The sequence below is a fragment of the Alligator sinensis genome, unplaced genomic scaffold, assembly GCF_000455745.1.
Source record: "Alligator sinensis unplaced genomic scaffold, ASM45574v1 scaffold269_1, whole genome shotgun sequence".
In the NCBI taxonomy this organism is placed as follows: Eukaryota; Metazoa; Chordata; order Crocodylia; family Alligatoridae; genus Alligator; species Alligator sinensis.
This window is the reverse complement of record NW_005842048.1, coordinates 1,133,407-1,156,924: the sequence shown is the minus strand read 5'-3', so window position 1 is coordinate 1,156,924 and position 23,518 is coordinate 1,133,407. Positions and strand designations below refer to the sequence as shown.

General features: G+C 40.8%; 1 protein-coding gene across 5 annotated transcripts in view; it reads left to right on the top strand.

The window, feature by feature from the left end:
* The first annotated feature begins 3,441 nt into the window (after window positions 1–3,441).
* NCKAP1 (NCK associated protein 1) overlaps window positions 3,442–23,518 on the top strand; it is an 82,377-nt gene continuing 62,300 nt past the window's right edge. For 3 of the 5 annotated variants that reach the window (XR_003093865.1, XR_003093864.1, XM_025203225.1), the window contains exon 1: window positions 3,442–4,053. The gene's annotated coding sequence lies outside the window, so the exon portion shown is untranslated. The remainder of the gene's footprint in view (window positions 4,054–23,518) is intronic. The other 2 variants (XM_025203224.1, XM_025203223.1) reach the window with 2 other exon arrangements.

Below are 23,518 nucleotides of genomic sequence, written 5' to 3'. Positions count from 1 at the left end.
TTATGGGCTGTGTAATTTTACACTGCTGTACAGTGATTTATTGGAATAGTTTCAGTATACGTATCTGCTTTGCATTTACAACAGTGTAAAAATTACTTTTGTGTATTTATGTTGTGAATTGGAGAGGAACACTTGAGGTGTTGCCATACTAAACGGTCTTAGGTACTGAGGAACCAAGGTGTGAAAGCTGTCATCAATCTACAGTATTTTGAGGTGTTTGTGAAACGTGACTAAAGCTCTTGACACATGACCCATGACTGAAAAAGTGTTGGTGTAGCAGGGTGTGACTTTGGCCTTATAGAAGCATAGGTTTTAAGGATGAAGACTGGTTCCTTGTTCCATCTACCAACAGGGACTGGGGACTTGCTAAGGGCATTGCTTTTACCCAGTAAGAGAGTGGTGTTGCTTGTCATCCTCTTAGAGCTATTAGACCTGCCACAGGAATTGCCCCGAGGTAGGCACAGGCCGTCCTGAGACTTATGACACAATTGGTTCCTGAAAACTGAATCTTAAGTTGAGATGTTGTAACTCTAAACCAATTTTCTCATAAGAAACAACGTTATATGTGGGGGATTGGTTCCTGAACCAAGGCCCGATACCCTATTTTCACGAAAAATACCCAAGAATTTTGTACTCGATCAAATGGGTACAAAAGATGAGTAATACAGCTACATTAAGATGAATAATATAGCTACATTCATGTATTTGTATTGTAAATAGCAATCATATTGATTTGGAAGAACTTCTTTGAGGTGACTTGTCTGGACTTTTTGAAATGCTTTCGGTTGGACTTTTTGAAGGGTTCTTGGCTGGAGTCTTCTCAGGAGTCTTGGCTGCGTGTTTTTTGGGAATCTTGTCTGCTTTATTAAAGAAAGTGTCCAAGGAAGTTTGGACAGATGTTCTTCAGGGAGATGAGCGATGTAGTGAACTTGTTTGCTGGCATGGCATCGCATAGGATCAAGCATTGTAAAGTCGAAACTGACATCATAAAGTTGAAACAGGGTGTCAATTTAGAAACTTTGTAAGTCGAGGATCGCCTGTACTCAAAGCTTCCCCTGCTCCCTGCAGGGGAAACCTTGACTTGACACAGAACTCCTATGATTTCTGAGCTGCTTTTCTATAACATAGGATTAATGCCTGCTTCCCGGTCCAGCAGAGCAGACAAGGAAAGTTCTTGAGCTTCAGTGTGGGGGTAATCTGGGTCTTCTATGACCTTTCACTCACCTGAGCTGAGCCCACCGCCATGATGGAATAAATGATCCTGCATGGTACCCTTAAGTTTTCAGTATGGAAACTCGAAACCATCGTAGGTGAATCAACAGCTGGTATTTCTCAATGAAGCAATAAGAAAGACTCCTTTACTCTATTAGAACACAAGGGTTTTTTCTCCACTGAACATGGTGTGGGGGGGAGCCCCTTGCCTTACAATTGAGCATGAGGCGGAGAGGAGGGGGTGCCACCTGCCCTATTACTGCCCCCCCTCATCATTTTGCTCCCCACCCCCTGCAGTAATGGGGGGGGGTGCGAATTTTAGATGACCCTTCAATAATTAGATTCCATACGTGGAAAATAGTAAGAAACTTATAAATTTTCTATGTCTAAAACATTTATTGGGGAGCTGTATTACATTCAGGGTCATCTCGTATTCAATTAAATATGGTAATACATATGGATGTACTGCATTCGGACGGAGAATGCTGAGGATTAAGCTAAAGCAAATTATGGGCAATCTGTTCCTGAGTGACAGCATCCACACAGGGGTTAACAAATTTTTAACTTGCGTACATGGGCTTAATGGTTTCTTTTTCATGAGTGTTTCTTGTGAGACTCTCTCGAGAGCATTGTAAAATACTTCAGTCTAAAACTTATAAATTAAACTAAGATGCCCTTAAGTTGTGATGCAGACAACACGTGATATTCTCCTAAGGCTTTTAACCTTAAACTTGAAAACTTAAATTGTTTTAACTTGTTGACTTCTTGCCTGTGGTATCACAATAGCTTTCACTTTTGAAAATGGTATAATAGTTTTAAAAATAACAGAAGTACAGTACAGGCCAATTTTCTTTGTATAAATACAATTCAGCTTGTGTTCCTTTCTTTCTGAGAATGCTGAAGCCAACACTTCATATTTCAAAGTTAAGATATGAGCATTATTGCATGTTTGTTTTTTAAATGTGAATACTTGAATTACTTAGAAGTGATATTTGAAGAAAACTTAGTATTTGTTCTCTGCAGTAAAGCTAGCAGCTGTGAATGTTAGTGCCTGAGTGTAGATACATTAGCAGAGTTTTTGGTCATCTTTTAAGTCTGTTTGTAACTTGAGCAGGACTCTTAGAATTCTAAAATAATGACTTTGCTTTTTTTATTCTTGGCTACCGTTTCTTTTTCAGGTATGTAAAATTTCACTGAGTTTCTCTCCTGTTCTTATAGTTGCATGTGCTGTTTGTTAACCTCTCTTCCCCTCCTCTCCCCCCCCAACCTGAGCTTGGTTTGGAAAAAATATTGAAGAGGTGACATGATGGAACATGTATTGCACTTAGAGCATTGTTATACAATAGTGAATTATGATATTTAAATATATTTAAGTTTATGTTTATTAAACTAATGGCTATCCAATATAAAGTATGTTAAATACCGTAGCATATAGTCTTAACCTTTTGTCTGTTGACAGTAGATGATAGAGCATTAGTTCACTTAAACGTAACGCATGCCAGAGTTTGAGAATCTTCTGTTTACATGTAATTTTTTCTCTCTTTATTACAATGCTTTCCCAGCAAGGACAAGTTTGGAAGGTTTGCAAAGCTTTTCACCTTCCCTTTGCCCGCTTGCCCGCTTTCAGATCAGTCTCATATTCCATGACTTCTGTCTTTATAATTCACACTACAGCCACAGAAAACAATGTAGAAAAGTAAAAATGGGCTGTCATTCTAGTTCACTCTGTTGTCTAGAAGCAAACAGCATGTGATTTGTAGTTCTGCATGAGACACAGGCCCTTTCAACAAATCTCTATTGGAAATGTTAAACAGAGATTTGAATATATTTTGAACACAGCAGTTGTCCAGTAGTAACAGATTATCTAGTAAAGTGCAGTTAAACCAGTGATCAATTCTACTGCATTGTTCAGTGTTCACTGTAGTCCAGAAGAGCAGTATATTTTTAACAAGTTAGAAATTAAGCTAGCGCAAGGGTCACCATCCTCTAATGTAAATGGTTATCACTTGTTTGCACACAGAACCCTGTCCTGTTGATGTGACCAGATATTTTTTAACACGTTTTAGTTGAGTTCCATTTTTTAAATCAAATTTCATATGTTTATAGTGCTGTTTTTAAAATACAGCCTATAAATTAGCATTTACTGTAATAGAATAAAGGAGATGATCAAAATTTAATTTACATAGCAGGTTTGCATGTTCCTAACTTTTGGAAATAAACTTTTACTGAAGGCAAGTATTGGTGGCTTAATTATGGGATGGAGAACAATTTTGCAGAATATAATGGAAGAAAAACAGATTGTTTTTTATTTTGTTTCATGTAGGATACATTAATTATTTAAAATGCCCAGCACTGTCTGCTACGATTGATGATATGATTGCATTTTTTAACAGTTTATAAGCTTCAGGTGAATACAACCCTACCTCAGATCACAAATAGAAGTAAAAATATCTCTTTCTTCTTTTAGGACTGAGCTTTTTCCCCTCACTGCTGTTCTGCACTAACTGCTTTGAAACTTCCATGCATTTTTTTCAGTAGAAGAGCATCTCTGTACTGTCTCCCATTGCATATTCCAGCTGTGACAATCCCTGCACTTTGCCTACTCATTTTATCACCTGCTCACTAAAAAACAATGAATTTTTCTAGTTTCTGACTGCAGACTTGCTACAATTACTTAGTCTTAGCAAAACTAATATATTTCAGTTCATTTTTTTAATTCTTTTTTTTTAGGCATGTGGCGATCCCAAAGCAAAACCATCATATCTTATTGACAAGAACCTGGAATCTGCTGTCAAATTCATAGTCAGAAAATTTCCAGCAGTAGAAACACGCAACAACAATGTAAGTAACCAAATGGCTACATTTTATAAGCAAAATGAGAATGGTTCCCTTGGGCATTGCCTTTTTTTTGAGAAATGTACAGGTTCTAAAGCAGTGGATACCGGCAAATGTTAAGATGGAAAACAAGTTTAAATGGATTTCTGATCTATATGACAGTTCCATTAATTTAGTCCACCCAAGAAAAGAAAAGAGTTGATCTCTATTTCTAACACTTTTATTGGGTTTGGGTTTCCTCCTTCCCTGCTTTAACTGTTCATTTAAGTTCTTTTGAATGTTTAACTTCATACGCAGAAGACTAAAATTGTCTTCTGATAGTACTTTTCTAGTTGTCCAAGTTGTGATGGTATAAGGGAGTTATGGGACCCTGTGAGAGTGGGAATGAACTAACATATCAGGAACACCCAGGACACCTGGGTTATGTGATAAGTCAGTTTGCACAAAAATGTATGCCAATGGAATATCTCTTTCATATGTTTGTAGTGCTGTTTTTAAAGTACAGCCTATAAATTAACATTTACTGTAACTTAGAATAAAGGAGATGATCTTCAAAGTGCAGGGAAACACGGAAGCGCAGTAAATTGAACTGTAACTTCTTTCCAAAGGAATATTGTTTCTCTCCTCTTCCTGGTTTTTATGTGTAGCTTAGGTGGTATATGGAATTGTGTCTTACATCACTGTTGGTGATACAACATTGTTGAATTTGACTTTGCGTCCTATTAGGGAAATTAGATTGTAGTTGTTTCTCTTAGTAGAAGGATGTCCATTTACTTGTTCACAGTTGAAAGTAAAGGGGAAGATTTATTTTTTCCATGCTTAATTTTCTTTTCAAAGGTGGAAAGGGGAGGTAGGTACTGTAATGGGTTTGCATGTTCTGCGCATGCAAATATTTGCATGATTGCTTTAGAACTCTCATTTTTAATGTAATTATTTAGGCCCACTTTGAGCGTTCTTCTGTTTCTGCTATTGTCCATTTAGCAGCATTAAATTATATTTAGTGTTTAATTTCTGTTCCAGTGGCTTCTGGAGTGCCAACACTATACCTTAGGCAATGCCAACAAGAATCTGTAAAAGTTTTTTTTTTTTTTTTTTTTTTTTTTCTTTCTGATGAAACCATTTCCAATGAGGAAACATTAGCAACAATGCACTCGCTCGTATTCTTGCATATATTTGCATTATTGATGATTTTTAATGCTTATTCATGTGTTATGTCTGCTCTAATAATAATAATATACGGAAAACTATCCATCATAAATGATGGAGAAAGTAAAACTGATGTAACTTTTTTAAAGCTAAATCCAGTGAAGCCTGCATTAATTCTCAAAACATTGCAGTTGGGTTTTTGATAAAATATATTGCTGACACTGAACACAAGAAATGAATTTCAGTTAAAACATCATTACAAGTATACGTGGTAAATATTGATACCTGGGTATGTATAGATTAAGACACAACTAACTATACAAGCCTATACAGTGGGTGCTCTGAAATTTATATATGCTGATTAGAGCACAGTTCAAGCATTTCATTTGGCACAAATTGTCAAAATTCAAAGTGGGTTTTTTTGTTGTTGTTTACTTTTCATTCCTTGATTATCTTTAATGGATTTAGAATGGGATTATATTATCCTGGGTGAAAGTAAACTTTTGTGATTTCTAAGTGTGAGAGTGGGAAAATTTAAATCAATGGAGGTCAAGAAGAAATATTTTTCACTAAAGATCTGAGTCATTCCCATGTTCTGGAGTTTCAGTGGTCGCTTGTTTCCTTTTGCTCACCTTCAGAAGTTCTGCTTTCATGGTCAGAAAAGCAGGCAGTTACCTATTATGCAGCGTCCAATGCAGTGAATTTTTAACCAATGCATAGTGCCTTTCTAAGTGAAATCTTGGGTACGCAGAAAAGGAAGCACTTTTCCCAAATAGAGTCCAAAATGAAGTTAGGATGCTTACAAAGTGCTGGCTTCCTTTTGTGGATGTTTTTGTTTGCAAAAAAGAAACTTCTTCAGGAATTAAGAATGTGTGACTCAGTGGTAGCAGGAAGAGGCCAGTTATCACCCCTTCCTCTTCCTTTGTCCCTCCTCCCAACTCAAGGGTCATTGTGCAGTACATTAGTAAAGCACACTAACAGAGTTTCTGATAAGGAAACAGATGTTCAAAGACCTGTAAGGGATAAGGAGCTTACTGGCACAGAAACCAACAATAAGTAAAACACTGCTGTGTATTACTGGGGAGATAACAGTTGAATAAGCACAGCATACATTTTCCTTCTAACAAGAATTCTTGACAGCTTTGTATGAAGCCTCGAATTTTGCAATTTCAGGTATAGCTATTAACACTGTTCAGCACAATCTCTCCAGGTCTTTCAGTTGAAGCAAAAATATCTGTATTTATACTGGCTGTCTGCAGATTATACTGTCAATCAAACAAGTTTGTGCACAACCAGAAAATCATAAGCATTGACTTTGTGTTTGAATCTTCCCTCTCCTGTACCCACACCCCCGCTTCCTAATCTGGGGAAGAAGAACATATTTTAGGTTTTAAAAAAAGTCAGGACATATTGCAAAACCCTTTGGATTGTTACACAGGTACACAATAAATCTTGATGTAACGTTGATTCATTTTGTAGTGGATTTATTCCTTGAGCATAAAAGTTACTTTTAGTTAAAAATTAAAACCTTTCTTCCCTGGGTTTTGCTTGGTTACAAGTCTCGGTCCATTAACTAGTCAGGTCATCAGTTTTGTCCCTAAACAGCATTCTCATTTATCAACTTCCTTTTTTTTTTTTTTTTCCCCGAAGTCATATGTAATGCACAATATTATACTCAGTAAATGCTGAGCTGGCTGGACAGATATACTAGGCTTTTAAAACAGATAATGTTCTGAATTAAATTGCACGCTCTGTGCTTAATTCCATAATTTTTTTTCAGCTGTCTTGATACGGCAAATTATGACGCAGACTCCTTCAGAAAAATACATTATTTGTAGAAAACTGCATCTTGATTATGAAAAGTTTGATGAGAAGGAACAAGCCCAGGATTCCTTTGTCTGCTGTACTTTGATGAGAGACTTTGAGCAATCGCCCTTTTGTTTGTCAGCCTTAATATTGGCTGAGAGACAATTTTTGTATTTTTTTACTGGTAGGTTTTCATCGAGATTTAAATTGTGTGTTGAACACCCCTGTGAGAAATTAGTACCAGAAAAATTCTTGTCTTTGTTGTTTGCTCAAACAATGAAAAAAAGCTGCAACCATTATCACTTCCTGTACTCTGAGTTTTTGAAGCATCTTCAAGTACATTGACAGAATAATCTGGCATGTGCAATCAATAGAACTAAGTAGAGACATGTTTTCTTTTAAGTGCTGGTCAGGCATTGTGCATGTTCAAGCAGTCATTTAGTCATTTGCTGTCTTTGATTCTTATGTTCCTCTGAATTGTTCCCCTTTTTTCACATAAAACATATGAGTGGATTTGAAATTTAAAATTTATTTAGGGCATAGTGAAGGAGAAGTTTTATAGTCATTTCTTTTAAACTATTGCTTTGGAACCATGTTGAAGACTATATTAGCATAAAGACTCAATTTTAAACGGTTTTTAACATCCGAATTTGGCATATTTTTAGGCATCAAAGATGAACAGAGTATTTTGAATGTAGCTTTTTCTAGAAACTTTTAACAAAAGCTTGGTACCAAGGACTTTAAATTTGTACATTGTTTCAGCGTTTGAAAATGTTTGAAATGAAATGTCAGATATTCAGGTTGTAGCTATATTGGTCTAGAGGCAGAAGGAATCAAAAACTTGGGGAAGAGATGATACGTTCTATTAGACCAATTTCATATTTTCAAAAAGCATTTCTTTTCTGAAAGCTTGCAAATAAAGACATTTTTTGGCAAATATGTAGTTGGTTTAATAAAAGATATTGCCCTCTGCCATGAGTTTTGTTTCTTTTTGAAATGAAATACTCTGCTTTTCCGTGTAAATAGACTGTTTTTATTTGATGGTTATCTAATCTCAAAGAATCTCAGTAAAGCTAAGTGTTCCCTGTCCTTTGAGATGTAGCCCTTTCTGCTGTGTTGCTTGACTACTGTAATAGGGAGTTTTTAGTTAACTTTCCTCCTACTTGCAACTTTTAGCATGTCAGATAAATTTGAATCAGATAAATTCATACGCTGATATCTGACTATCTTTTGTTCACAGCGTTGGTCAGCAGTTTTAATATTTATTTTAGACACTGCAAGAATCAAAATCTTTGAAGGTTGAGAAACAAAGTGAAGTAACCAACCAGTTTTTAGAACCTGGTTATCAAATGCTTTGCCCATTTTCCCAATAATTCTGACTAGTGCAAATTCGACACTTAAACCACTTCCTTCTTAAGAATCCAATGACATTTGATTCTACCCCAGTTATTTTCCACTAGCATGTTATGGAATACTTTTAAGGGTGGTATACAATATGGGCACTAAGTGTGCAAACACCGACACACGATTCATAAGATAAACCCAGAGATTTCAAATAAGGATCTACAGTGTCAAAAGCATGTTGCTCTGTTGTGGTCTTTCTGAGTTCTTTGCAACAGAAAAATTGCTGTATTAGCTTTCACTCTTTTTAAGTACAGAAAAATAAGAGCTAGCATTTTTTTGAGGGATGCCTCAAGTCTGATGAGGAGTGCCTTGAGGTTGAGAACCACCGTTCTGCCCTACACTCCAGTCACTGGTGTCTCCAGCCATTCTGTTTTCAATTTCCAGAACATTGTTTCCTGGAAGGTTTATAAGCTTAGCAATAATTCTGATGTTTAAGGTCAATCTTTAGATCAAAGGTTCCCAGCTCCCGGCCGTGGCCCAGTACTAGGCTGCGAAGGGTTGGCTGCCAGTCCTCAAAAGGGTTGGCTGCTGGACTGGGAGTCTGGAAGTGACCGGCATACCGCAGAGCAGCAGCCAACCCTTTTTTATACTGAATATAAAAAAGGGTTGGCTGCCGCTCCGCGGTATGCCGGTCACTTCCAGACTGCAGTTTGCCAGTCTTCAATTTGCAGGCCCGCAGTCGCTTCTGGTCCGGGAACCCTTGCTGTAGATGAAAATTCAGCCCAACTCACTTAATATCATCTTTCAGCTAGATGTTAATGTATGTACCAACTACTGATGTTTACTAAATATGTCAGCCTATAACTCTAGTAGGCTAAGATTTTTCTGGGGTAAAAGTGTTACAACAGTGATGCATGCTCTCACACGGCAAGTTTTATTTTTGTGAAACTTAAGAAATAAAATTTTGTAGAATGCCAAGCAAGAAGGATTAGAAAAATATTTTATCCTGGTGCATTTGAATCTTTCATTAAGGAGAAACATCTCTCTTGAAGGACTTATAAAATATTAAGGAAGAAAAGTAAGATACCTTTATTTTAAGCTGCAAAATTAAAGTCTCTATGCACATGCTTTCATTCTAGGCTAGAAGGCAAGTTATTTTGCAGCTGTATATTTCTCAGGAAGAGAATGTTATACAAATTCATCAGTTCCCAGTACTTTGACTGATTTGGGCATGTTGTGGATGGTGTGGTGTTAATCTTGTGGCCTTTTCTAAGGATTTAACACTACAGCAGTGAAGTTTCACTAGAAGAGGAAAGGAATTATTTACAGTGGCCTTGCAGAGTTAAGTTTCTTGGGGTTTTTTGAGCTATAAGATCTCAGCAGCCTGTCTAGTCTGAAGAAAGCCCTTTAATCAACTGGTAATGGTACAGAGCTAGCAGCATCGTTTTGTAGCTGGCTTGTCTATATTACACTGTGCAGCTGACTAGCTATGCTGGCAAAACACACTTGGCTTGCAGGAGAAGGCTTCTGCCTTTTGAAGGGACTGGATGTAAATAATGGCTGAAAGATACAACCCTGCCCTGGGTAGAGTTGTATCTACCCAGGGTATTCTGCAGTACAATTCAAGGGGTAGCGACTTCCTACTAGAGCAGTGTCTTCAGGGACCCTTTGGGTTTTTTCCCATTGTTTTCTGTTAGCAATGAAATTCAGTACTGCTACAACATGCCATTAATAGAAGCCAGTTTGACAGTCAGAAACGCATGATAGTGGGGACGCCTACACAAGACGTTACATCACAGCAAAAACCATGATGCTCTAACTACATCGCTGTAGCAACATGTTCCCTCAATATAGTGTGTCACTATGGTGACATAGTGGCTAAAAATAACCGTGCACTGTGCAGATGGTGCAGTACAGGCTACTACTGTGCCTTGTACTTCCAAAAGGAAGTACTAAATGATGGTGTAGTAACAAGGGCACCGTAGGAGCATGTGTAGATGCACCCAGTGTCAACTAACTACTTAGGAAAAGGACAGACAAGATGCTTGAAAAAGTATTAGTCCAAACTCATAAGCATGTTGGAGTAGGGCAGGGAATGAACCATCTAGCAATAGGAAATATTCATTTCTTATCGTTTGGAAGTGTTATGTGTTATAAATTTAAGTCTTAATATAACATTTGAGAGTACCAAATTGGAGGAGCAGTCATTAGTTACCAGGGCTGCCTAATCCATCTGATTTTAAAAGTCCTTTTTCAAGAGTCTTTTGGGAAGAGAGATTTGTGGCTTATGTCAGTTTGGGTTCAGCTCTTGAGGAAATCAATTAAAAGCTTGTTTATTGAGACAGGGTGGGAGGATGGTTTCCTTCAAATATCTTTGCTTTCATTCAGAATAGTCTGTAGGTAAAGGTATTTTGCAAGGTGTGTTGCAGTGCCTTTCTGCAAAGCTCTGAGAACACATTTTGTAAGAGGGTGTGTCTGTGTGTTACCATCTATACCAGGGGTGTCAAAATGTACAGCCCCATAGGCTGCATCCAGCCCTTAGAGCTGCTTAATCTGGCCAGGGAATTTGGGGACAGAGGTAGCAGGATGTGAAGGCTGCTGCAAAATCCGGGGCCCCATTGGTTATGGCTGTTAGTGGCAAGGGCCAAGTGAAGGCTGTGCCCTATTCGCCCTGTCACTGGCTCCAGGACAGCAAGTGTGACTACTTGGTTCACAGCTACTTTCCCTCCCACCTCTGTTGCTGCAACTGCTGACCCTACTGCCTCTACCACTTGCCCTGTGGATCCTGCACGGGGTGGGGTGAGTCTAACACCTCTGTTCTGTACCCTGAAAGAAAGCAAGGGATTGTTATTGGAATTAAATTCATTGTACCCAAGTCTTAGCATGTTTTATCCAAAGACAAGGTTCTTTACAAAGGGATTAGCTATTATCTCTGCTTAATGAAAGGTAAATTTTAGATATTAAGAGGCGAGTTAACTTGCCTATGTCTCTGGTTTCCTGTTTATTGGGCCTGCTTCCTGCTAAACATACTGGGTGTTCCAGGTTCTGCGTGAGAATACAAACGCTGTCTGACAGCAGAACATGTATCAACCTTAATTTATCCTGAGATTGTCAAACTGAGTTTATCAAATAAAAGTTCATGCAACTTCTCTGAAGTGGTTGTGAAGTAGAAAAAATAAATTCTTTGTTTAAGTAATGGGATCTGATTATATTTTTTTACATATCTGCTCTACATTGCATATTTCGTCAAAGTAGTAATGGAAGAAGCGTATGTCAACAAGTTACCCTGTATGATGTGAAAATATATCCCAAAATTTTAGTTTTTTACTTATTCTGTTGTCCCAGAAGAAATGCTAATTGGGGGGAAGACCCTTTATTTAGGGACAGTTGCTCTGGAACGAACACAGATTGCCCTCCTTTCCTAAGCTTATGCATGTCTAGTATATATCTTTCATGCCCCACAGGATATTTGATTTGCCTGTCAGTATTTTTTTTATATTATCACTTAAATTTCGTCTTGATCTCTCCACTAAGCGATATGTTACTGGTGAATTTAAACAGTCCTTGATTGAGGGACATACATGGATCCTCATTTGGATAATACTTTATTCAAAGGGAGAGATAGCAGAAGGGTATGAAGGAGGTATTTACAGCTGAGCAGACAGATAAAGATTTTTCACTTGGAAATAGACAAAAAATAAAAATAAAATTCTTGGATGAGTTTAGGATTCATTTAGAAGCTATTGTTAGTGTTGCTGGGAAATGGAGCTCCTTTGGCATGCCTAAGGACATCAATTTTAAAATAATATTTTGTGAACATTTTTCACATAATACATTATAACAGAGACTTGTGACCATTTTCCCTCAATCCTGCACTTTCTTGACAAAACTTTTAGTGGTCTGATCATTTTGCCTTTAAAGTCAGTATCCCCTTTTTGCGTTTTACACAGTGGTAGATTACAGAAATATTACAGATAGAAAATGCAATTTGTAAAGCCTTAACTGGCAGTGGACAACTATTGGCATTTATAGCTCACAAGAGTAATTTTACTTTGCATTTAAATAGCACAGATTTCAAGTTGATGTCTGTCTTAAGACTTAGCAAGGTTGTACTCCAAACCGTAATTGTGGACAGTTGGGTTAGGCTGCATGTAAAATAATGCCAGGGTGATCCTGAGGGGGTGCAATGACACGATTGCATCCCCCTTTCATAATACACTGTGGGAGCATCTGCAGAGGATATTTTTAGGTCCTGAAGCAGGTATGAATCCTACCCTCCCCCATCCCAACACCCCATCCCCTCCATGCTCAGTGGCACTGCACATCCCCGTCCTTCCCCTCCTCCCCCTGTCCCTGACTGCCCTGGGTGCCAGGGGGAGCTCCAGAGTTTCTCTTGTTCTGCTCCAGCCAGGGTGCACAGGGAACTGGGCTCAGCTGGGGACAGTAGCATTGGTGGCAGGTTCCCCCTTCCTGAGTCTGCTTCTGAGTTGGGGAAAACATATTGTGGAGAGAGGGGAACAAAATCAAGCAGGGAAGAGGAACCCACCTGCTCCCAATTATTGTTACTAACCCTGGCTGACGAAGGACAGGAGTGGCTCTGGGGCTACTCCAGCCCCCAGGTCAGGTAGTCCCTTGCGGGACAGGGGAAATGAAAGAGGTGGGGCCATGGCGCTGAGCACAGAGGAGGTGGGAGGGGAAATCATCATCATGAGCAGCCCTTGGTCTTGGGAAACCGTGGAGATGGTGTCTTTGATGGGTTACCAGGTACCACCACAGCTACATGAGTGACTGAGGAGTCTAATGCATGACAAGCAGACCCTCTGGCAGGTTGCACATACTAACTCAGTTGCACTTGCGCTGGCATGCTGAATACCGTCTTTTCTTGCCTGCATCTGATGCCTCTTCTCTATCTCATCATTGACCCTCTCTGTCATAAAGTGGTGACGTAGGCCCTGCTTAGCACCACTTGCAGTAGTCCAAAGCAATCGATTCCCAGCGCTGGCCATCGACGTGCAGCTCATGAAGCTCTTCCTTGCACACATCAACAAAATGGAGTTTGGGCCATCCGAGTTGATATTTGTCAGTGGCCTGTTCACCGTGGAGTACATCCTTGGGGATTCAGACATTATTCATATGATTCACATGTCCTAACAAACGGAGGTGTCTCTGTTTCAGAAGCATGAATATACTGGGTATCTTGGCCCGTTCCAGAACAGCAAAGTTGTAGATTTTATCACATCATATTATGCCCGGGATATGGCGGAGACATCAAGAATGGAAACTGTTCAGTTTTCTTTCTTCCTTGGCATAAGGAGTCCGCATTTCACTGCTGTACAATACAGAGCTAAGTACGCAAGCATGGTAGACAGGTGTCTTTGTAAATAGAGCGAGTGCTCTGTTAAAGTTTAGCCGTTGTGTTACTTGCCTTTCTGATGCAAGTGTTAATTTCGGCTTTCAAACTAAGATTCTGCAAGATGGTGGAGCCCAGTAAGCAATTTTTTTAATCACTTCCTTGCTTTCATCATTTACTCTAACTTCAAGAGGGTGATCATTACAAAGCATGGACAAAGCAATCCATGAGACTTTGTTTGCAGTGCTGCTTCTGAATGACTAACAATTGCTGCATCATTAGCAAAGAGCATTTCACAGACAAGAACTTCTCGGGTTTTCGTTTTCGCTTTGAGATGAGTGAAGTTAAAGAATTTCCCATCGGATCTGGTTTGAAGGTATACTGCTGAAGGGCCTCTGAATGCATATTTGAGTAGAACAGTGAAGAAAATCCCAAAAAGCTTTGGAGCTAGGACACAGCCCTATTTGATACCACTCTTAATTTCAAATTCTTCCTAACGTGACCCATCAAATGAAACCGTTCAGCTCATGCCAACATGGGAAGGACTCGATGATTTTCAGAAGCTTGAGAGGGGGCTGCAAATCTTACTCGGGATTTGGAACAAACCATCTCTGCTGACAAGATCAAAACCTCTGGTGAGATCATCCAGGGTTGGGAATACTTACCTTCATTTAAAAAAAAAAAAAAAAAAGCCCTTCCCCATCTTTTCCCTCTTCTCTCTAGGGCTTATGGGGACAGAATGGTGACTGGATCTGTTGCACACATCCAGAAGTAGGAACATATAGATGTCCATGAAGGTAGATGGTTCTTTTAGAACCCTGACTTCAGATCTGAGGAGCAGTTGTCAAAAGAAGCTGCCTTAAGGAGGTTCATTTTTCAATAGTAACAAAAGGGCAGAGGTTTATCAGCACTAAGGAAATAACAGCTTAGTTCTCTTGTCCTGTTCCATTCACACTATCTTTAGATGCACAGGACCAGATTTTAAAAGAGCTTAGCTCTTTCATTTAGACACCCAAGCTGTTAATTAAAAAACTAACCCCAAAAGGCAAGAGGGAAATCCTAGCATAGAGTGAGCATATTATTTTTAAGAAAATTTGGGGGACTGCCCCCACCCCAGCAGCACTGCTGCAGGCAGGCGTAGGTAATGTCTGGTGGGGAGGCCTGGCATGCCATGCCACCTCGCTGCTGGACTGTGCCCTGTACCCTGCAATTCCAGGATTTCTGTTTCAATTTTCAACAACCAGCCTACGAAATCTGGAACTGTCCTGGCCAAATTGGGACATATGGTCACCCTATCCTAGGGTCATTTAAGTCCATAAGGTTTTTCATAGGTTTGGATGGATGTTGTTGCTGTGATGGTCCAGAAAATATGCCAGAGGCAAGGATTTTTGTGGGTGATATCTTTTATTGGACCATCTGCACAGTTGGGAGAGATTTAGACAAGCTTTTGGGCACAAAGTATCCCCTTTCTCAGATCTGAAAAGGGAACAGATGCAGCTTGAGCTAAGTAACAGAGAGAACAATGACCTGTCTAAAACTCCATATGTCAATAGAATGCAGGAAGAAGGTTAACTTGATTAGTGGAAGATCAAGGCCATTCAAGGGAGGGTAGAGGTTTATTATTGCCTGTGGCAGGGGTGGGCAAAATGGCGGGTCCGGCCAGTGGCTGGACTCCATTTTTCAGCAGCCCCTGCTTGCACTACTCCTGGCTGGTCTCCAGGGACACCCCAAAAGCAGCAGGGCTGTGACAGGGGTCTCCATGGAGACCAGCCCAGAGTGGCATGGCAGGACGCGCAGCTGGGCAGGGAGCTGCTTTGGAGCTGGGATCTCACAACAATGACAGCATGGGGCAAGAGCCAGGGCATAGATCTGCAAGCCACTGCCTGCACGCCTTTTCCCGCAGAACTGGCTGGTCTCCAGGGACACCCCAAAAGCAGCAGGGCTGTGACAGGGGTCTCCATGGAGACCAGCCCAGAGTGGCATGGCAGGACGCGCAGCTGGGCAGGGAGCTGCTTTGGAGCTGGGATCTCACAACAATGACAGCATGGGGCAAGAGCCAGGGCATAGATCTGCAAGCCACTGCCTGCACGCCTTTTCCCGCAGAACTCATGCTAGTCTCGGGTGTGAGGGCAGCGGATCGGCTGTGCCCTGGCCCTGGCCCTGCTGTGCCTGCTCCCCGCCCCCGGAGCACAACCCCCCCAAAAAAAAAACAAACAAAAAAAACCAAAACAAAACAAATTCAGGGTCTCCCTGGTTCTGCCTGCCCATCTCACTCTCACTTGCAGTCCCATCCTGGCTGCCAGACCGCGCACCCTGCTTGCACAGATACTGACCCATCCACTCCACACCCACTGCTGGGGTCAGGATGCCCAAGCAGTGGGGTTGAGTCCGGTGGCAGCAGCCAGAAGGAGCTGCTACCACAGGGGCTGCTGGGAAATGGAGTCTACCACAGACCAGACTCTGCCCACCTCTTGCCTGTGGAATGGAGAGGCATTAGCAGAAGTAACGCACAGATTAAGATGACCAATAAAGTCAATGTCAACTTAGTTCCTAGTTTTTAGCATCCACTAAGATATGAATTTTTGTTCCCATCTTCTGAAGTTGTTTTGTAAATTTTCTCTTGAGTGCAAGGATTGTGAGGTCAGAAAGCGAGTAAGTGTTGTAGGAAAAATGTTCTCCTACCTATGATCATGTGTCTTTGTCTTATCTTTTTTTCCTGTGATCATTCATCCTGGTGTGTAATTTTTGTCTAGTTTCGCCTACATAGTTTCCATAGTATTGGAAAAATATCTTGGAGTTTAGAATGAGAGTTTTATGCTGTATTTGGCTTCAAAAATGTTGCCTACTTGTTAGAAAACAATATAGTAATCAACATATCCTCATGTTTACAAAGTTTGGGACAGGCTGCTTTTTACTAGAGAGACAATTTCAGCTGAAAATACGTAAAGGATTAAAAATATGCTTACAAATAATTTGATTTCTCTTTCTCAGTTTCTCTGGAATACTGTCTCACTTCTTTGACAAACTCCTGTTTCCCAGATACATCACTGCAGCCTTACAGGAGAAGAGTCTTAGTATAGTTCATGGTAACTTGTAACTAAGCCAGAAATACACGTGGGATATTCTTTTTCCTTCACTGTGCATATTATTTCTGTCATAAAGGTACTTGAATAGTTTTTGTTCATGTTTTGACATAATTGTATAGCTTTAATGCCAAAATACTAAAAAATTAACCTTCCAGAGCCCACTGATGCAGCACTTCTTAACATAAGAGGATTAAGACCGTGGATCCACGCATGGGATATCCTATACCTTAGCTGCCCCAAGTGAAAGTTGCAGGCACAGATTTATCCTTGAATCAGTTACACTTCCAATCTAGGCTAATTTCTTTCCAGGGCAAGATCATTTATGTGAAGTTGACTGAGTTTTCCTTTCATGACGTGTCTTCATTTGAGTAGCTTTGACCCCTAAAACAGGGGTGTCAAACTCACATGGGGCCCCAGACCGGATCTGGATTGTGGGGCTCCTACCATGCTGGATCCAACCCAAGACATGAATGCTATCACTGTGGGGTTGGGCTGGTGTAGTACAGGGTCTGGCAGTGGCAGCAGTGGGAGTGGTACAAGGTCTGGTTGGGGCAGAAGTGGAGGCAAGGGCAGAGCGGGGAACAGTGCAGGATCCAGCAGCAGCTAGAGAATAAGGTCTGGCAGAAGTCGGGGTAGGGCAAGGTCCAGCACAGGATGGAGAGCTAGTTCCAGCAGGAGTGGAGCCAGTGCAGGGTCTGGCAGCAGCTGGAGTGCAGGGCTTGACAAGGGTGGGAGAAGCAGGAGTGTAGGGTCCAGCAGTGGTAAATTGAGGTAACCACAACAGGTATGCCCACTAGGGCCAAAGAGTGCAACTTCCAGTGCCCTCTGGTATGCCAGATAGAGAGGCTCTGTGGGCCAAATCCAGCCCATGGGCTGGACGTTTAGCACCCCTGTCCTAAAAGATTAGTCAGGATTAGATACCTTGAACTAGTTTTGACAAGGTTCTTTGGGTAAATGTGATATCTTTTATAAACCAATCTAAATAGTTGGAAAAATTGTTCTTTGCAAGCTTCCAGGTACAAACAGCCTTGTTCAGGCACAGGGAGAGTTTGTGCCTGAAGAAGGGTGTTTATACCCGAAAGCTTACAAAGCAAATTTTCCAACTATTTAGTTGATTTAATAAAAGATAACACATTTACCCAAAGAACCTTGTCTACCTATGTCCTCAGACCAACATGGCTACAACCAACATTCCTTGAACAGTTTTTACTTTGATGCCAACAGTTTAGGCTTCCTATCATTGTTGGGACTGGAACATACTGATCAAGTATTACATCATTGCTTCATCCAAAATGCAAATGATTTCTGTAACAGGAAAGTTCAGTAAAACTTGGTATTTCAGTTAATGCCTCGTTAAGAGTGCAGTGCAACCAGATCGGCCCTTTGAACTTCACTTGTGCTTCTGTTTAGAATCAGATTTCTGCATTGCTTACTTCAGTAACATAAGAGCATTTAAACAAGTGTTTAAAGGAATTCCATCAACTTGAAATTGGCTGTTTTTAAAGTAAGGTAAAAGTCTGTTTCTTCCTTGACCTCAGGGCCCCTCTGCCAATTTTTGATTGTTTTACCATAACATTTTTCTTAGTTGATGCTTTCAGAGACCAACACAAGCTGACTATCGGATTGAAGGAGTAATAGTACACGTGACTAAAATGGAGGAATGAGCTGTTTTTCTTTTAATGTTTCATTAGTCATCACAAATGTTTTTGAAGATTTCAGACAAATGGTGACTTAAAGTATGTGATGCCCTTGTGAATCTTTGAAGTGTTAAGGCATGCTAATTAATAGCATCAACAAACAGAACCGCCATAACAAAACAGAAATTAAAATTTTAAAAAGGTTGGGGCAGGAGTTGCTAATAGCAAATTGCAGATGGTTAATGAGAAATGTTTAAAACCTCTAGAGTACTCTGTTTTTCTATGAAATAGATTAACCCCTTTATAATGTTACATATCTTTCCAGTTCATAGCTGTAAACCCTGATATTCGATGCAGTTTGGAAGGGAGAAGCATCCAAATGCTACTTATCAAATAGACCTTTACTATTAACCTCTGCTGTGTGAGGGCAGGAAGCAGAAGCTAAGGGAGGGAAGGAGAGCCTGAAGATCCCAGGCTGCCAGCAGCAGAAACAGTGGTGGGTGGGGAGTGGCAACTAGACAAGAGCCTGCAGGCTGCGTGGTAACCCCTGTTGGACCATGTGCAGCCTGCGGTCCACCAGCTGGACAGCCCTATTTTGTGATGTATGGAGCTGGTTTGGCTTTCAAAGAAGTGGCAGTAGATGTGCATTTTAAAACTATTTGCCTCTCGTACTAGAAAATTGAGACTTTCTTTAGATCTGTAGACTGACAATCGGAGACTGAGCCAGTGTTGTTTGTTTGTTTTCAATCATTAGTATGAAACTTTAATCTGTGGGGCACTATATTGCTGTATAGACAGCATATCTTAGTAAATCTCTTTTTTAAACTCAGATTTTTAAAAATTCTTGAATCATGTGTCCTACATAAAGGTAAACATATTTTATAATTTCATGCTATGATTTTAATGCTCAGATTCAAATATCCAAAAACGTGTAAAGTATTTATTTCAGTTGCAACACTTAGGGGTAGGGACAACCTTTTTATTCTGTCTATGCAGCAGGTAACACAATGGCATTCAGGTCCAGAGCTGTCTCTTAGATGCAGTAGTAATACAAATAATAAAAGTTACGGGTTTAATAACAAAATTACTGGACTAGGTTCTGTGCTCAGTGTTACACAAGAGTTCACTTTACATGAGAGAGAGAAAGATCAGGTAGGAAAATCATTCTGAGTTAAGAACTGCTGTGAAGCATCATGACTCACCGCTGCCTCCTGAATGATTAGCGAGTCATAAGAAAACGCGAAGTTTCATACTAAACATGGAGGACACGTCCTGTCAGAGTGATAACAAGACAACTAAAAATTAAATGGCTGCTGAAACATAAGCGTTTAATACCTCAAAAGCTGCTAGTCTTGGCTTAACTTTACTCTCATTTCAAAGGTAGCAACCTTAAACTAATACTTAAGGGCTTATAAAAAATACATTGCCTAAGCAGCATTATATATTCAGTTTTTGTTTGTAAATAAGAGAGCATTGCCTTTCCTGTATGACTTGTCCAGTCAGTTTTCTTTAATTGGAAATGGAAAAACAGATTATAAGATTTATTAATTATATGTTGATTTTTTTTCTAAATTTGATGGATTTTTTTTTTCAATTTGTTAGTGTTGCTGCTGTTACATTCCATTACCTCCCTCTCCCACCCGCATCCCCAAATATAATTTTAGGATAAAAAGTTCAGTAGTATAACAATTTACTGTACAGTATTTATTTGATTAGAAGACGAGGTCTGTCCCCTCGTTAACGTGGGGGAAAGCCTCTCACTTTACTATCGAGCATGAATCTGCTGCAGCTCCAGGTGCAACCCAGGAGCAGGTGCCACCTGCTCTGCCCTGCCACCTCTGCACACCTCACCACTCCTCCCCCGCAGCCCCTAGTGCCACTCCCCCACTCTGCTTCTACCTTTCCCTTTCTATCATACTCCTCCTTACCTTTAGCTGGCACAAGGAGGCTCTGTCCCTGCTGCAGTATGGGGCATGGATCCAGCCTGGCCCTGTAGCAGCAGTGGTGGGGAGCCAGCGCTTCTGCTATGGGGCTAGGTTGAAAGAGCAGTGCTGGCTCTGCATCACTGCTACGGGGATGGGCTGAAGCCATGCTCCATGCCCCAGACTGCAGCAGTGATGGAGCCTGCCAGCACAGAGCAAAGGTGAAGGGAGATGGAGGGGCAGGCAGGGAGGAGAGACTTTCTTGGGGGGCAAGGCAGGGGGAAGTGAGGATGGGGACCTGAGGTTGCAGGTGGCAGAAGCAGAATTGGGACAGCCTGAGGTGGTGGTGGGGGGGGAGAGTAGTAAGTGGTGGGGGAACAGGTAGCAGGGGGCAAGCTGCCTGCCTCTCACTGTGTGCCCCACCACTTACACATTGCCTGCCCTCTACCATCTGCTCCCCACCATCCAAAACTGCCTACCATACTACTGCCCCTCTACCTGCCCTACCATGTTTCCCTCCCCCACTGTCTGTTCTCTACCGCCTGCCCCATTACTGCCCCACTCATCACCTTTCCCACCACCACCTGCAATAATGGGGGAAGACAGCATTTTTAAGATGATCCTCTTATAATTCGATTCTGTACATGGACAATTATAATACATTTATAATTTTTGATGTGTAGAATCTGATTATTGGGGGGGTCACTGTACATTCATAGTTATCTTGTATTCTTGTTTCCTTGTCCAGTGATTCACTTGCCTGCTGAGTTTAGAGTTATTAGTTCTCTCAATCACCAAGAAAACAAACAAACAAAAAAAGACAAAAGGAAGTGGAGAGTCAGGAAGTTTCAAGGTATTCCCCACTATTCGAATTAAGGTAGCACTTAAAATCTCAGGCTGTGTTGGATAACACTAAAAGTAGAGACTGGAAGGCAGGAATCTAATTTGTTGAAGAGAACTATTTCATGAGGTGGCTCCTGTGGGTTTTTCTTTTGTTGTTCGTTTTTTTTAAAGATTTTTAAAGAAAATAGATTGTAATGAAAAAAGTGTAGCACCTTTCCTCTAACTAAGAAAACACATGGCAAACTGTCTTTAAGTTTCCAATATTTGAAAACAGCTTCAGATAACTTGTAATAAGATTTTAGGTAAATTAGAGATTTGGGGGTAATAGATGCAGCTAACTTAAGTTATGCCTTAGTGTATTGTTTTTATATTAACGTTCTTGAAGTTTTAATTTTACCACTTAGACCTGATGCATTCTATCACTTTAGATACTCTTCCTGAAGAATGAATACTGTCATTTTTGGTATATTTTTAGCTATTTTATATATACAAAGTACAGTAACATGTTTTATCATTTGATAATAGAGAAAGCAAGATTATCTGTAATTAAAATGGTTCTTTAAGGTCGGCTGCTTAAGTTTTGATGTAACTACTTATACTAAATATTGAAAAAACAAAAATGTCAGAAGTCTTGCATTGCTGGCCTGGGAAGATCACCTAACTGTGTAAAATACAAAACTCTGACTCTGAAGATAGCAGCTGTTGAAGTAAAAATATTTAGTACTATGAAATTAGCAATGGAAAAACTTGTTGCATTGGGTGTGGAAGGAGTACGCCCACATTCCTGAACACCAAACACCCAAGTAAAAAACTAAGCACAACATGCTTTCAGCTGTCATTTTTAGCTCTTTTTCAAATCATTTTAATAAAAATCACTGTCCAATATCACCATTATCCAAGACAGTTACAGCATATATTTCTTGTCACTTTGTGCTTTTAATGGTTTGTTTTATATAAAGCATACTGCTTTGCTAACACTTTCATAGCACATTGGGTTAACTCTAAAAGGATTACTTTGACTTAATTTCAATATAATTTAATGTGGGAAGATACATCACCAATTAACAGTGCACAACAGTGGTTCCATTTATGTTTAGAGAGATGATGAACAATTTACTTATACAAAATGTAATTGCCCATTGCTTATAAGCTGTTCTGAAGCAAAAAAAAAGCTTGATGAGATTAAATGACGGGGACCGTTTTCAGGCTTATTGTTTTACACCTTGTTCCAGCAGCACCTCCAGCTGGTCTCATCATTCTCCTTCATTTAATTTCCGCAGTTGGGGTATTGTTTCAGAACAGCTGGAGGGAAAATAACACCTACTAAATCACTTACTTCACTTAGTGTTGCACCTGCCTATGAGCTGGTAGTCTCCTACCTTAGCCCTGGTAGAGCTCTGCTTAACCATAGATCAGATATTACAGTAGAGAAGGTGTTGGGTCTGGATGTGCCTAAAGCTGTCCAACAGTGATTTATATTTGGAATTTTGTTTCTACTCAGTTTAATAATGTTTTTCATTGTTTGGTATTGACAGGGTTATTACAATGCTTCTTTCAGATCCGGAATGAATCTTTTTGATCGGATTTAAATCCAGATACGATATTATTTGTTTTATGTAATTTTCTTTAATGATGAATGATCATGTAGTGAAATAACTGCATAAATAAATGAAGAACTCTCTTTAATCCTTGTAATTTTTACTTTTATCAGTTTGAGCATCAGTTAGATCAGGGGCAGGCAATTATTTTGGATGCGGGGCTGCTTACTCAGTTTTGGCAAGCTGTTGAGGGCTGCATGGGTTGCCCCGGCCTTGACAGGTGCCACGCCTCCTGGTCACTACCTTGGGACCAATGTCCCAATGTTTTGGGACCAGTGTCCCAGGGCCAGCACCGCTGGGGCCCAGAGCAGGGCGCAGGCTGGCAGGGGTCTGTGGAGCCAGGCTGGGCTGCACCAGCAGGGAGAGGAGGAGCTGGCCTGGCTCCATAGAGCCCCTGCCAGCCGGGACTCTGTACACCTGTGCCCCCCTGCTCTGGGCCCTGCTGGTGCTGGGCCTGAGACACCAGTGCGGGCCCTGTGCTCCCGCATCTGCTTACTCCCAGTGCCCCCCCAGCCCCGTGGTACAGGTGGGGGGCAGAACACAGCCCCAACCCCCTGCTGTGCGGCAGGGAACGAGCTGGTGCTGAGCACGAGGGAAAAGCGTCCCCGCCCCGTGGCCAGTGCTCCCTGCTGCAGGTGCTCGCAGCCCGCGTGGGGCTGCCCTGAGCAGGCACAGGCAGCCCCACGTGGGCTGCGAGCTGCTGCAGTACGGGGTGCTGGCCACGGGGGGGGGGAGGGGC